The 16,755-nt window shown below is 39.0% G+C and overlaps 1 protein-coding gene across 1 annotated transcript in view; it reads right to left on the bottom strand.

The window, feature by feature from the left end:
* Positions 1 to 16,755, bottom strand: part of LOC101577922 (histone-lysine N-methyltransferase SMYD3) — a 201,351-nt gene that overhangs the window by 16,537 nt on the left and 168,059 nt on the right. The gene's annotated exons all lie outside the window — the stretch shown is intronic.

Here is a 16,755-nt window from a genome sequence, read left to right as displayed (position 1 = left end):
TCATATGAGAGTTAGAACAATATTACAAGACAGAACATTATTTGGTGCCCCAATCAGGCAAATCTTAGTACCTGTTAATGTTCACTTCAAGTTTGAATTGAACTGAGGAGCTGGTATAGGAGTTTATTAAAAGAGGGGCAACTGATGGTTTGCTGGACTAGGGAAAGCTTTCTGGAAGAGGAAAATAGGGTTCAGAAAGGCTTGGATGGGGGAGCAGAAAGGAAGCAAGGCATACTCTTCTCTGGAGAGGACAGAGGCCTGCTGCCTCTTATCAATAAGACAATCCTAGGAGCCATCGCTTATACAGGGCTGGCACTGTGAGAGGCACTGCTCTTATTTATGAGTCCTCGGGCACGACTTTTCAATTGATGATTATCCCTCGGATACACCTCATTGGCTATGATACTGCCGTGACACAAAGCCCTCCTGGTTAACAGGTGAGGTCGGCTGGCCAGAAGTAGGTCTGTTCTCTGACAAGGGTGTGCCTATCTGCAAACCATTTCTTTTCCTTCACCCTCAACTCCATCAACCCCCACCCCCATGAAATGTGATACAGAAACTTTTTTTCATTCACGTTCTTAACAAAGTGGAAAAGCAGTACCTGGGGAAGGGAGCATGAAATTAACAGAAGGCTGGTCATGCCTCTTTTTAAAGAACTGGGGGAGGTGGGGTAAACAAAGGAGACAGCTGGGCCGTGCAGTTTTCTTCATCTCTTGAGTATGCTAAGAGGTCAACCATTTCACCTCTCACCCCTTCCAAAATGAACATCATTATCTACTTGCATGGAAAAAATTTTAAGATCTCCAGACAAAAGATTTAAGTGCTGGATGCCATTATCAGAAGGTAATTGCCCTGGATACTTCTCTTGAAAAGCACACCTGGATTTGGGATATTTTTTTTTTTTTGCTATGAATGTGGGATAATTAAATTTAAAGGCCAAAAAGTAATTTTATACTAATAATCTCTCTACTCAGTGGGTGTCTGTCAAGTCAGTTAGCTAAAGGAAAGAAAACCATTGGTTTTATGTGCATGGAGAAAGTGGTGCATAATTATGCCATGACAGGTACCTGTCTCGATCACTAAAAGACATTAAAAAACAAAACAGGGTTGTACAGGGAGGAAATGTGTGCATGGGTTGAGGGTCCCACACAGACATTCCTGGAGCCCTCCCACATGCACTTTCCCACTGTGGCAAAGAACTGGCTGTAGCCTGCTTGGTTCTGGAGGCCTCTAGTTGACATGTGGAGCAGGAATCATGATCATCTGCTGGACTGGCACCCCCAGGAACACTGGAGAAGCTGCCCACCAAGGACACAGGCTTCAGCAACTTTACTGCATGTGACAGTAATGAGGATGGAATCTTCAATAGCAGAACTGTAAAGCTAGGCTGAGAGTCTGAACAAATGAACAGTTGTGCCTGAGGACTGAAACAAGAATCCTGGGGAGAAGAGAGGAGACGGTGTACTACACCATGCTAGGTTCTGGGCCTGGTGGACTGGGAGGAGTCTGGGGAAGTCCAAGGTAAGCCCTGCCCCTGGAGGACAGTTAGGTTGCAAAGATGAGGCAAATGAAATCATGACACAGAGAAGACAGATCCATCAGAGCACGACACAGACTTTGGGTCCCTGGGAAGCAGCAGGGACCACAGTGATCAGGAGAACAGGCTTGAGCTGTTTTGAACCAGAGTAGGTGATGAGATCTCGGGCCAAGGATGCAGGGCATAGGCAGGGACAGGGTTGGGCTGCTCTGGTGATGGTGCAGGAGGCTGAACACAGAGGCCAAGTGAGCTCACTGCTCTGACCGGGGAAATGAATAGGAGATGGACAGCTGGCTGTGCAGAGCACACACGCAGTTAAGAGGCTTGGCCTTTCCCTGCTAGGCAGTGAGGTGCTGCTCAAAGGACTGAGAATATTTCATCAGAACAGGAAACAAAGGAATTTGATAAAAGGTTATAGAACTGACTCAACAGGAACTGGAGACTTGCTGGGGTAGAGTCAAAAATGGCTACAAGATTCAGAAAAATAATCATCTCCACAAAAACAATACAAGGAAATTACATAACAACCATCATTTGACAAAGCATTCTACTAGCTTGAGTATTATAAATTTTCTTGTCAAAGCTATGATGCTAGCATTGGCATGCATCAGAATACTGGCCTGAGATGGGGATAACTGCCTTTGGAGCTTCTGCAGTAAGTACACAGGACACAGGGAGTTTAAACAAGCAGTGAAGGAAGAGTGTGCACCAGCTTCACCTCCAATCCATAAGCACCAACGTCTTGCTGTCATATCCTATAAGGAGGCAGAGAGTCAGGGAACTGGAATGTCTAAAGCTGAATGGTTACAGAAGAAAAAAGGTCTTGTTAAGGTTTTTCTATAGATGCAATTACCAGTCACTGCTTTATTAGAGGTAGCAGCTTTGGCATTTATTTACACAGCAGGAAAAAAGTCCATTGTTCAGGACTATTTTTAAAAATCTGAAGCAAAATACATCATTGAATCTAAAAAGAGAGCTTACCTTCCTACAGTTAGTAAATATGTACTGGTGACGGACCTAGAAAAAACATAATTTTGCAACTCCTGAAGAGATAACTGATCCAGAGAAAAGGTATCACTAGACGAAGCCCTTAAAGAATGATAGTGGAGGGATTAGGTTGTTCTAATCTCAGCATCACTAAAGTGATAATCAGACATTGAGTGCCATCCTATATCGTACAATAGGAATTATTTTGCCTTACCTATAAAGCAACCTGCCAAACAAAGCAAAGCAAAACAAACCAAACCAAACCCAATCAGCCAAAAAGTTAAATTCCATTTGATAGGAAAAATAAGTGATAAGAGGAACAAGTAACTCAGGGATGTGGGAATTCTGCAGGACACTGACTGAGGATCTTCTACAGGCATGAAAAGATGGAAGAGCTGTGGCAACCATTTGTAGTATAGAGACCTTGTCCATCCTAATTCAAAACAACTACAAAAAAGACATTTCTGAGAAAAGCAAGGAAATATTAACATGAAGAGGCATCATGATTATAAGAAAATGTCAAGGATTATATGATGCAAGGCTTGAAATTAGCTTAAATATCTACAGCAGAGTTGCTTTCAGCAATGGTGGATTAACATACTGCAGACAAACTCCTGTTAAGAATGAGCAGGAGACTAAATATTTTTAAAAACCTGTTTGAAGGTTCCATTAGGCCACTGAGGCAGCAGGTCTTACGGAGTCACAATTGCAGAAGCTCAGGAAGGGAAGTCTGACATTCACTGCCACTTTTTCTTTGCTGACTGAAAAGGAGAGACATGCCAGCCAGCAGTGCAATGGCTTTGGCAGCATCACAGAAAAGGAGGTGTGCAAACTGAAGTTTAGGGCTCAACAAAGAAGAGACGGCTCTTTGGGAAACATGCCTGACTTTCATTTGTGACCTCCAAATTTTTATTTGTGACTACAATCTAGGAATAATCTGGCAAACCAGGAACACATCAGCCATTACCAAGAGGTAATCAATTTCAAACCCTGATAGAATTCAGGTGGTACGTTTCTACCCTGACTGCCAGAAGCAAAAATAAATCTCTAAAGGAAATAACATCATCCTGAAATTATACCTTTCATTTTTTATTTTATTTTTAAATTTTTATTTAAATTTTAAAATACTTTTTTTTCTATACCTTGTTCCACACCCAGTAAAACCATTAGCGAGCCTGCAAGAAGACAAAAACTGGAAATCAGGACAAAATCAACATGAAACAGGTCCATGGCTACTGAAACACTAAGGTTCTCACACAGTGACTTTAAAATAACTATAATAAATATGTTTGAGGAATTAGGAGAAACCAGAAATTATATTTTAAAAACAATGGAAATTCTAGAATTGAAAAAGTAGAAGACAAATTAATAACTCAATAAATATCAGATTAGAGATATGAATTAGTGAACTAGAAAGTGGTTCAAATGAATATATATATCACAGGACATGAAGGAACAATAGAATGGAAAACAGAGACACAGGTGTCAGACATGTCAACTGGAATCTCATAAGAGAAGGAAGAGAATTGGGCAGTAGCAGCAGAAGAAATCATACAGCTGAGAATTGTCAAAGTTAGTTAGAGACAGCAAGTCTCAGATTCAAAAACAGCACTGTGAAGGGATAATTCAAGGAAGGAAAAGATGGGGATAATGAGGGTTAAAATGTGGATGATCACAGAAGCTGGCTGACAGATGGATCTCAAATGAAGATTCATTGTGTATTATTCCATTTTTGCGTATGTTTTAAAATTTTTCATAAAGAAAAAATAGGGCATTGGATTTCACATTCCACCTACAGGAGTAGTGCTGGGGCCTTGTCCTTTTGGAGGCACTGCATTCCATCCCCAGCTTCATGGGGTCGATGTTTTGATTGGCAGTTAAGTGACCAGGGCCTTTTGAGCATCCTAATTAAGTATAATATGTAAGTTTACAAGCATGAACTAAAAAACAAAACAAAACAAAAACAATTATACCTTTTAGAAATGTCTGTTTTATAATTATGACTTGGTGATAAAAATAGTTATCAAAGAAGAAAGCAAAAGTTTCAGAAGGTTTGAAGTTTTACTAACTTCCCAACCTTATGTAGAAGCAAAATGACACCCATGTTGAGTGAGTTCTGGTGGCCTTCAACACTACTGAGGGAGCGCCAGGGAGACACTGACTTGCTGGTCAAAGTAACAGCAGAAGTATGGGGGCTGACATTCACCTTGGGAGGCTTTGCTCCAGGTCTTAAATCAGATGCAGGAATTCAGTGTCAAGTACCACGGGTAACTGGGACAAGAAAGCATGAAAAGGCAGCTAGAGTCATCTGTTGCACCCTAGGCTCTGTTTAATTTAAGGCAGCTGTAGTATGGAAGCTAATTATGCCTTTGTGGTAGCGCAGCTTTGTTTATAATATAATACATTTCTGTTGTTAGTCTTTTTTTTTTTTTTAAATATCCTAATAAAAAACAAAAACAGAGAAAGCAAATGCAGGCCATACTGTCCGTGAAACCATCTCAGAAGGAGGACTTGCTCCTACCATGACCTTAATTAACCCACACAGTCTGCAGATGCACTGTTTCCCTGGTGGGGCATGAATTGTAGCTTCTCCATCACCTCTGTTCCTTGACTCTCATGGTAACAGGGAGCATGGGACCATAAATCCTTGCTTGTTTCTGTAAGGAGAAGATATGAGTTCCAGCCAGGGCTGAACCCTCAGTTCCTGCTCCTCTCACAACATGTGCTACTGGCCTCACATCACCGAGAAATATGGATCTGTACACCTGCCTTGCACCTGAGCATAAGAAAAAAATGTCCGGGCTCATACATAGTAACTGGACTTGACAATATTACAATGACGATTTCCTGCTGTTTCTTTCATCCCACCAAATAAGCAGCAGAATCATTTCAATTCATAAGAAGCACATTTCACTTATCTTAAAGATTTCCACCACGTAGGCCCTTCATTCAAGAGGTAGCTCTTGTTCTCACAAGCTTCCCAACTGAGGAGTTATTTGTGTATGACCTATTGTTAAAAAGATCCCTAGTCAGATATTAAGTATCAAAAAGATTTTGTTTGTTGTAAACATACATGTAACCCCTGCCCCGGAGCACAGAGTGAGGTTAAAGGTAGTACAGCATAATTCATGACAGAATGAAGGAACAATTCAAGATGTGGCTCTCCTAGGAGCCCAGTGGCCATTTCACATTGTCATTAACCAGATGAATAAAAAAACATGATGGGTGAGTACTTGGAAATATATACAACTCTATTTAACCAAAATATTGAGGTCTCTAGAGCTAGAAAATATGTGGTAATTAGTTGCAAGGTACTAAAATTCACTGACTTTCATTTATTTATTCTGTATTTTAGGGAAGGGCCTACAGGGTGTTCAGGATCTCACTACTAGATGGGACTCCTAGTGATCTGCCTGTTTGCAGCCTCCCAAGTGCTGGGATTACAGGTGTGTGCCACCACGCCCAGTCTCAATTGCTGTCTCAGCGTGTTCCAGCGGTGGGGCTGGCACAGCACCCCGGGGGATCAAATCCTGGCTGCTGCGCTCTGTGTAAGTAGGCACTTCAGTTTGCTGAGCTATTTGACTGTAAAAAAAGGAAGGAGAAAAATTCAATAATATCCAAATGGTTATTTTCCAACCACCCCAAACCTGTCTTGGGTCCCCCCTACATTTACCTGTTTCTTTTTGGTGCCAGGTGAATGGGCAGCAACACACAGGAGAGCCTGGCTGGGGCAGGGGCTGGCTCTGCGCATGTGGCCGCCAGAGGGGAGAAGACTTCAGCAGTAGTGCCAGCCAATTTCAAACACAAACTCTGGGCTTTGATTTTTCTTTTAAAAATGAACTGAAAAACCAATGCTTATATTTATAACTTTCAGATGAAGTGTTTTACTATTCTCATTTAAAGGAGACTTGTACAAAAATGTCCTTGTTCCCTTGTGAAATATGGCTCACAGAGCAGAAGCAGGGGGGCGGTGGGAAGAACTGGACAGAACCTCATGGGCAGGCAGGACAGTTTCTGTTTCATCTGAGTAGTCTCTGAACTGTGACAGTACTGTCCTTAGGCTTTTGCCTGTTTCCTGTCTTGCAGCACTATTTTTTGGGTGTGAAATATTTCATGATATTTCGAAGTATTTAAAAAGCCAGCTACTATAACTGAACTATGCAATAATAGTAATTTAGTAAGTCTTTGAAAAAATGCTAATGAGATTTTTGTTATGATATTTGCATTTGTCCTCTCCAGCCTACTCATCCTTATATAGGCAATATAAGTTCTGAATGAATGTACTAAAGCCCTACTTTTTTTTTTTTTTTTTTGATAGAGGGTCTCACTATGCAGTTCAGAATTGTGATCCTCCTGTCTCAGCTTCCCAGCACTGGGATTACAGGCCTGTACCACTATGCCTGGTTTCAGGGCTGGCACAGCCTGTGGTACCAGGCATGGAACTCGGGTCCTTGTGCTTACCAGGCAGAAGCTTAGACCACTGAGCTATCTCCCTAGTTGTAAAGCCCTAAATATCTGAAAATACAGATAGCAACATCACTCTGAAATCATTTTTCAAGAAGCAACTTGTGGGTAAAATTTTAAAATTTATTCTCTGGCATTTTAAAATTTATTTTAATGTATTAGTTTAAATTTATAAAAACTCGCTTGCATTTAGTTTCTAGTAATACAGCATGTTTATCCTTTCACAGAACACAATGTTAGATATTAAATAAAGTATTTTAATTGTTTTTTAAAATAAAGTAGGTTAAAGAACAATATAATGTTGGCAAGAGAGTAAGGAAGGGATCAGGAACCCGTGCAAAGCAAGGAGAATGGCATCACTACTGGTACGGTGGTGCCTCTGAGGTCTGAAGGAAAGAAGAGCAGGCCCAGGGTCAGCCAACACCAGGGATGAGCATGGAATGCTTCCTTCCTGGCGTCTTCCCTGGAATGGCGACTAAGATGACAGCAGATGACAGAAGGAGATGGATTGCAGTCAGAAGAGCCACACAGCACACCTAACAGGCGGCTGCAACCATGGAAGCTGGAAGACAGATGAACAATGTCTGCAGTGTTCCAGGGAAAAGGAATTCCTTGTTAAGAACTGTGTATCTGGAGAGACATCTTCAAGAGAAAGCAGAGACTGCTGAAGGGCTCCAGGTTTCTTTCTAAGGTGATGAGTGTGGTGGTGGTGTATGCTACAGTTCAGGTGGGAAATGTCCCCCTCGGGCCCTGTGCTAAGGGTTTGGTCCCCAGTTGTGTTACTGGGGAGAGGTAGAACTGCCAAGAGGATTCATAGTGGGAGTAAAAGAGACTGGGGACCTGGTCTCTTCTTCTTCTCCTTAGCACCTCAGACCTGATGCAAGTAGTTTATTCTACCATGCACTGATATCCCTACCAGAGGCCTAAAAGCAACAAGGTCAAGTGATCACAGGCTGGAACTTCTAAAGGTACAGGCCAAAATAAACTTCTCTTTATAAGGTGATTATCTCGGGTATTTTGTCATAGTAACAGAAAGTTAATTAACAACAATAGTTACACATATCTTTAAGCGGAAAACTATTGAAGTATTGGGTAAACTGTAGAGTAAATGATTATTTTGATAAAACTGTTTTTCTAAAGGATGAAGTTGAAATACATACACCCTTAGACAGATAAAAATTGAGAACTTGTCAGCAATAGATCTTTGTAAAAGGAATTTATAAAATTCTGGGTAGAAGGAAAGTGATCCCAGATATAAGGTATAAGATACAAGAGTGAAGACAAAGAGAATGTTTCATGTGAACAAGTCTATGAATGCTGACAAATAAAAAAATTCTATGGGTTAAAAATATGGTACAAATTAAAATATACAGAATCATAGCATACATGTCAGCAAGGGAGAAAACAGCACTTAAGTGTTTTAAGATCCTTCGATATCCATAAAGAACATAAAAGAGTTACATGCATCTTTTTATAATTTTTTATTTATTTTTTAATAATTTTTTAAACAGTTCATTCATGACATTATTTTTGCCATTATGACTTTTAATTGGAAAGTCCATAAAAGTTGACTAAATGTTTTGCTTTAATTTCTGTGTATAAAGCCAATATATAGGAAATAGGTTAATCTAGGGATTTAATGATCTCAAAGATCAATAATAAGGGAAAAATTACGGTTTTTTAAAATATGAATATTTTCCTTGTTTGATAGTAAAAAATGAAAGTCATAAGGATTAAAAATGAATAAAAAGTCACACACATTTTAAACAAAAGATAAGATATATATTAGCATCAATAAGCTCACCCAGCTGTGTGTCTGTATCTAACTGGTTTCCAACAACATTCTATGTATGTGCTCCTTTTGACACACATTTCAGTAGTGTTAATAGCACATTTATTGAAATTAATTGCTAGAGACGCCAAGTACTCAAGAATCCATAAATCCTGGGCAGATCTTAGGAGGGGTTTGCATGGCACAGGTGCTGCTAAGGGCTGCATTATGGTGCTGGGAAGCAGAGATATTTTCTTTGGTGATTGTCAAATAAAAAAAAGTATGCTGAGGCACAGTAGCTAGTACTGCTCAGATGTAGACTATGAGAAGGAGATTCTAAAGCAGGGGTTGGTGAACTATGGTTTGCAGGAGAAAACCCATCTGCAACATATTTTTACAAATAAAGCTTTATTGGGAGATATCTATGTGTACTTGTTTGCATACGGGCTACTGTTGCTGTTTTGCTACAACAGCAGAACTAAGTGACTGCAATTTATAGAGCCTAGAATATTTACTGCCTACTTTTACAAAGCTGTGGATACTTAGCCTATCATGATGGAGTCAAGAAAAAAGATCCCTTGTAAAAAATATTCTATAGTAGAGAACCATGAATATGTCTTGGAAGCGTGGCTATCTAGTTGTCTCTGTTACTAATAAGAATAAAGACAGTTTAGGGGCTGGGAAGATAGCTCAGTGGCCTAAGTGCCTGCCCAAAAAGCACAAGGACCTAGGCTCAATCCTGGTACCACATGCTGTGGCCAACCCCGGAACCCTATGTGGACCATGCCAGCCACGAAAACTGTGCATGGTGATGCATGCCTGTAATCCCAGTACTGGGGAGGCTGAGACAGGAGGATCTCTACCAGTCCAAGCTGCATAGCGAGACCTGTACCAAATAAATAAATATTTAAAAATTAAAAGAATAAAGATAGTTTAAATAAAAGCAGTTAATTATGGTTAGGGCCCTTGCTACATGGAAGGCACTTTGTTTTAGCTCAATAAATTTTCAAAACAGTTTTGCACCAATAGACTCTGGTAATGATGATATGAAGCGATCAGTGATTTTAGCCTACAAAAAGTAAGGATAAAACTCAAAACCACCAAAAGCAACCACTTTAAGTCATCAGAAATTGATCAGAAATAGATAAATCAAGAAGTGTTTATACATTAAAAGTAGCTATACTTGAGGATATGAGATGCAGTATGCTGGGCTGGGGAGATAGCTCAGAGGCATAAGCAGCTCCCTGGCAAGCACAAGGTCCCAAGTCTGGTCCCCGTTCCTGCATGCTGTGCTGGCCCGCAGAACACTGGGCATGCTGTGCAGGCCCTAGAACATGGCACAGTGTTGCAGGCCTGTAATCCCAGAACCCAGGAGATTAGACAGGAGGATCACTGTGAGTTCAAGATCAGCCTGGGATCTACAAAGTGAGCACAAGGCCAGGCCAAACTGCATAGGGAGACCCTGTCTCAATAAAGAAAGAAATAAATAGAAAAGAAAACAATAACAACAACAACACGGTATGCTACTGTGACACCCATCCACCATTCTCACCTGAGTCAGCCTTAGCAGAGATGAGATAAGCTTTCCACACTACTTTGGTAACTGGGAAATTGCAGGCACGTGGGGCAAACCTGAGGAACCTCAAAGCAACAACAACAATAACAAAAACCATAGAAGACCTTGAGAACTGCAGAGTACCTTATTATATACACATGACCAACAGAGACTAAAATCCTTAAAGGTCAAGGTTGTTCTAATACTTCTTCCTAAGTCACTGCTGATGACTTAAGTTATGCAGACAGAAGGAGACATCAAGGAAATCAAGCTAAAATGATCTAAAGGAAAAAGAAAGATTAAAATACTAAGGAAAGTATCAGGTGTGGTGGAGCACACGTGTAATCTCAGCACTTGGGAAGCTGAGGCAGGAGGATCACTGCAAGTTTGAGGCCAGCCTGGGCTACAAAGTGATTTCAAGGCTAGGCTGAACTGCATAGTGAAACTCTGTCTAAAAAAACCCCAAAACCCCAAACCCAAAACAAAACTAAAAAGTATAAACAAGCTGTACTGTATACTCCAGACTCTATATTTACAAGTTACAAAGACAACTAACAAAGTGACTATCAACCACTCTCAGAACAAAATACAATGCAGTTATAACGTATTATTTAAAATATCCAACTTGCAATCAAAAATCACTGGACATGACATGGTAGGGAGAAAAATGGCTCCCAAGTAAATCCATAATCTGATCCCTAGAATTTGTGAATATGCTACCTTAAATGGAAAAATACTATACCAATGTGATTAAGAACTTTGAAAAAGGAAATTATCTTGGATTAACCAGGCACATCCAGTCTTACTGTTTACTCTTTCATAGTGGAGAACCACTCTGAGGTGTGCTTGGAGACCTGTGATGACAGAAGTAGGGTTAGAGAGATGTTACATTGCTAGTTTTGAAAATCCAGGAAACAAAGGTAAGCTGAGGAACATAAGCCATTTCTTCAGCTGGAAAAGGCAAAGGAGGTAGGTGTGTGAAGAAAGAGATTCTTCCACAGAACTACCAGAAGGAACAGCTCTGCTAATATCCTAACTTCAGCCCAGGCTGACACCTTGATTTAGAGACCCATGCAACACTTCTGACCACAGAACTACCAGGTAATAAATATGTGTTGTCTTAAACCACTAAGCTTATAGTAATTTGCTACTGCAGCAATGGAGATTTAGTATACATACAAAAACTAGAAAATAGATACCACTTTAGGGAAAAAGTTATCAATAGAAATTCAGTGAATGGGCCCAGAAGGTTGATTTTAAGAGAACATTTTCAATAACTTTAATAAATATTTTGATAGAATTAAAGTGAGTTAAATTATGTCTAAAGATTTAAAGGAAAAGAAACAGGTTAGAAGGAGGGAATCTTGATGGAAAACTTGGAAAAGTCACTAGATTTAATAGCAGATTTGTGAAAGCAGAGGAGTCAGTAAATTTAAAGATAGATCAGTAGAAATGATAAATCTTCAGAAAGTACTGTGAATACACAATGATTGTCCCAGAAGGAAAAGAGAAAAAATGATTGAAGAAATAATACCCCAAACTTTCTAAAATTTAGTATAACTGATATACCCACAAGCTCAAAGATCCCCGAGCATAATAAACACAATGAAAATCTCGCCTAGACATATCACAGCCAGACTGTTGCAGGCCAAAATGAAAATGCTGAAAGTAGTAAGAGAAAAACTCATACAGTGGAATAGCTGCCTTTGTATCAGAAAAAGTGGAGATAAAAGGCAGGGTAAACATGTAGTTAAAGTGCTCAAAGTAACAAACTTTCAACCAAGAAATATATTTCCACAGAACTATCCTTCAAATATAAAATATAGTAAAGATATTGATTCTCTTCAAGTTGATTTATAGATTTTGTGTAATTGTAACACAACTTTAAGCATGATACTTATAGACAAGCTTGTCCTAAAATTTATGTGGATTTTCAAAGGTATAAGAATGGTCTAAACAATTCAGAAAGAACAAAATTGAAGATTGGAGAACTCATACAATAAAGCTAAAACATCAAGATTTACTATAAAGCTACAATAATCAAAGCTATCACATTGGCAGACACATAAACAATGGGCACAACAGGTATTTCATAAACAGACCTATACAAAGATATAAAATCTGTTTTTGACAAAGCCACAAAGATACTTTAATATGGTAAGGATAGTATTTTTCAATGATCTTCACTAATACCTATTATACCTTTACATTATAGTTACCTTAGTGGATGTGAAGTACTACCTCACTATGCTTTTTCTGTTTTGTGTCTGTTTTTGAGACAGAGTGTGGTTCAGATTGGCCTTGAACTTGCCGTGTAGCCCAGGCTGGCCTTGAATTCACAGTGATTCTCCTGCTTCAGCCTTCCAATTGCTGGGGTGCAGGGGTGTGCCACCATGCATGTCCTCACTATGATTTTGATTTATATTTCCACGATGGCTGATAGCATGAGCATCTTTTCACATGTTTATTAGCTTTCTGTATGTCTTCTTTGGAAAAATGTCTAGTCTAGTCTGGGAAAGAAAGTGAACTTGGACTTGAACTTCATGACTTATGCCAATGTCCACTACAAACCTATGAACTCAAAATAGGTTACTGATCTAAAAGTAAACTTATAAAAGTTTTAGAAGACATGAAAGAAAATCTTTATGACTTTGAATTAGGCAGTCATTCCTATATATGATACCAAAATGATTCATAAAAGAAAAAAATGACATTAGATTTAATCAAGACTAGGAGCATTTGTTTTATAAATACACAATTAAGAAAACAGAGATACAGCCTGCAGACTGGATAACATTACAAGAGAAAATAATATGATATAAGAGTTGGCTCCAAATATACATGGAGATCTTAAAATTCAATATGACCAAAACCAAAAAAAAGACAAAGAAAAAAAAAAAGGCAAGAGATTCCATAGACGTATCTACAAAGAAAATACATGGAACACCACCTAAGTACATGGAAAGATAATCAGCTAATTAGACATTAAGAAAATGTTCATGATTAGCACTGCTTGCCTATTCTAACAGCTGAAATCAAAGGGACTGACAATAGTATCTTTTTACTTCGGAAAACATTTAAAAACCTAAATAGAAGACAAACTACGCAACTCAAATAGTAGAAGGTCTGGTCAGACATTTTCCCAAATGACTAATAAATACTTGAAAAAAATGTCCATCATTAGTCTTCAGGGAAATGCAAGGAAGAGTACAGGGAGTTTCTATTTCACATCCACTAGCTGGCTAGAAGGACAGGCGGGCTGTGGCGGGACCCACTGCTGCTGGGAATGGCAAGCAGTACAGCCACACTGAACACAGTCTAACGAGATTAAACATAGAGTTATAATGCGATCCAGCAATTCTACCCCTAGGCACATTCCCTTGAAAAATGAAAATCAGATCCATGCAGAAACTTATATTCAAATATTCATGGCAATACTAGTAAGTATTTATAATAGTAAAAAAGCAGAAACGTTTCACATAGCCATCAATTTGTAAATGAATAAGCAAAGTTTGGCAGTCCATATAGTGGAATATGATTTAGCTATGAAAAGGAATGGAATGCTTACACAGGCTACGCCATGGATGGAATTCGAAAGCATTCTGCTAAGTGAAAGAAGCCAGTCAAGAAAGGATTTATACATGAAATGCATATACTGTGTAACACAGATAGATATATTCCACATATGGAGACAGAAAGCAGATTAAGGTTTCCATGGAATGTGGGCAGGGGCGTATCTAAGTGACTCCTAAGGGTCATAATGTTTTGGTTTTTTTTGCGGGAGTAATTAAAATGTTCTCACATTAGATGTGGTCATGTTGTACAGTTTGGAAATATAATAAATACAACTGAATCATGCACTTTAAAAGAGTTTTTTTTGTGTGTTTTTTTTTTTTTGTGTGTGTGTTTTTTTTTTTTTTTTTTTTTTTGCGGAACGGGGGATTGAACTCAGACCCTCAAGTACTTATTCTACTGAGCCATCTCCCCAGCCCCAAGAGTTAGCTTCTTGTTATATGACTTTCATTTCAATTTCTAAATAAGGTTAAACATTCCTGAATTCCACTGGTAGGAATCTACATATTTATAAGAAATGAAAACACGTCCACCAAGGACTTAAATGTAAAAGCGCATAGTAGCTTATTCATTCTAGCAGGAAAGTGGGAACAACCATAATAATCCAGTGTGGAGTAGATAAATGTCATACGGTATGTCTACAAAACATACTACCATTTGTCATGAAAAAGGAGCAGAGTACCACACACCACAACATGAGTGAGCTTTGGAAATGCTACGCTGAATGGGAAGAAAGCAGCCAAGTAAGGCTGCACTACTGTATGGCCGCATTTCTGGGGAAAGGAAAACTATAGAGACAGCTAGCAGATATATGGTTGCTTGGAGCTAGGTGTGGAAACAAGGATTCACTGCCAACACGATTGGGAAAACTGTAAGGAGTGCTAGAAATATTCTGAAAATGAACTGTGGTGCTTAACACAACTATAAAAATTTCTAAAGTTCACAGAATTACACATTTGAAATGGATAAATTTTATGGTATGGATAAATTTTATGGTATATGAATTATATTTGAATAAAACATAAGTTATATAAATTATATTTCAATAAAGTATAAATGTGGTATACAAAATGTACTTTCAATAAAATGAAGCTTGTGAGACAGATATTACTATTCTTACCATTTTGGCAACCAGAAAACCAAAACAAAGAAATTAAGTAACTGAACAGAATATGGGAGTACTATGATTTTTTTTTGGTGGAAATGAGGGATTGAATTTAGGCAATGGCACTTGCCAGGCAAGTGCTTATTCTACTGAGTTATCTCCCTGGCCCTGGGAGTGCTATGATTTAAAAAAAAAAATTGTTAAATATATTTAGTACAGGGTCTCCAGGGTCTCAATACACAGCTTGGACTTGTAGTGATCCTCCTGTTTTCAGCCTCCCAAGCCCTGGGATTACAGGCATGCACCACCATGCCCAGTCTTAATTGCTGCCTCAAAGTGCCCCGAGGTAGGGCTGACATGGCACATCAGGGATCAAACCCTGGTACCTGCATCTGCCTAAGTAGATACTTTTAGTCTGATGAGCTATCTGGCCGACCATTTTTCATAATTTTTAATTGATACATATTTGTACAAGGGATTGCAGGAGGATAGTTTAACACATGTGTACAATGTGTAACAGAGCCATGATTTGATCCTAGGTCAGATGATCAGAGTTCTTTATTTTTTATGTATTTGTTTTTGCAGCAATGGGGATCGAACCCAGGGTCCTGCACTGCTAGGCCAATACTATACCACAAAGCTACACTCCAAGCTCTTGATTAAAGTTTTAGCACTAAATGAAAGCCGGTGCAGTTTGCTAACTGGGATAGCTGAGGGCATGCCAGGAAAAGCTGTGCCGCCTCCTCACAGTCATTCTATGTGATGCAAAAGAAGCTGTCACACATTGACCCTTTGCAAGGAACTTGGTTGTAGTCTGACTATAAAAATTCTCAAGGTAGCTGCAGTTATTCTGTTTTTGACATTAGGAAACAGAAGTACATTATGGAAATAAAACTTCCATAATTTATTTAAAAATCACAGAGCTAAAGTGTAGCTGTGGTGCAAATTAAACCAGTGGTTGTCTGGCTCTAAAATTTCTGTATGATATCATAATTTCTCCCCCAAAATGTATGATTCTTCTAGACATAATTTTCCATGTTATGAAACATAATCTTTTTATATTAAGATTTTATGATTTTAACACAGTTAAAATATATGTGCCTTAATGATCTTCCCCAAGTTCCACAGAGTCCATAAAGGAGAAGATGTCTTTCTGTTACATGTTTCTGCAAAGCTTTCTTTGCTAACCGTCTGTTCTTTGACGCTGAGGGGTAAACAGGAACGGCAGGATAGTTCTCTTCTTTGCCATCCAAACCCAAATATCTGGCACCCCTCTGGATTACACAGATGCACTACATCTACTTATATAACTAAATCCCTTTTTAGAGGTGAAATTACTGTTCTCTAGTCCCTTTCATCTTGTTTCTAGAGGTGTTTGCAGCTGTGACCAATCTTTCTTCAATTTTCTCACACGATTTTGACAGATCAAGTAATGCATACATTATCTATAGCCATGAGTATTGCTCAAAAAGTATTTTTTCAAAGAAAGGAAAAAAGAAAGGACATGAGGGAGAGAGTCTGTGGAAAGATTCCTCCTCTTTGAGGACCCTATTTGTTTTGCTATGGTTAAAGGGGGAGTGAGAGAAGAATTAAAAAACTCACTGTATAGACGTAGCAACACATCTGGGTTTAACCTGTTTAGCCTCAGAAAGCTCTACCAAGCCAGGGAGATAGCTCGGTGGAGTAAGTGCTTGCCTGGCAAGCACGAGGTCCTGAGTTCAATCCCTGGTACCCCCCCAAATAAAATAAAACAAAAACATGAC

This window comes from Octodon degus, unplaced genomic scaffold (assembly GCF_000260255.1).
Source record: "Octodon degus isolate 3935 unplaced genomic scaffold, OctDeg1.0 scaffold00017, whole genome shotgun sequence".
Taxonomy (NCBI): domain Eukaryota; kingdom Metazoa; phylum Chordata; class Mammalia; order Rodentia; family Octodontidae; genus Octodon; species Octodon degus.
This window is presented reverse-complemented; position numbering and strand designations above follow the sequence as displayed.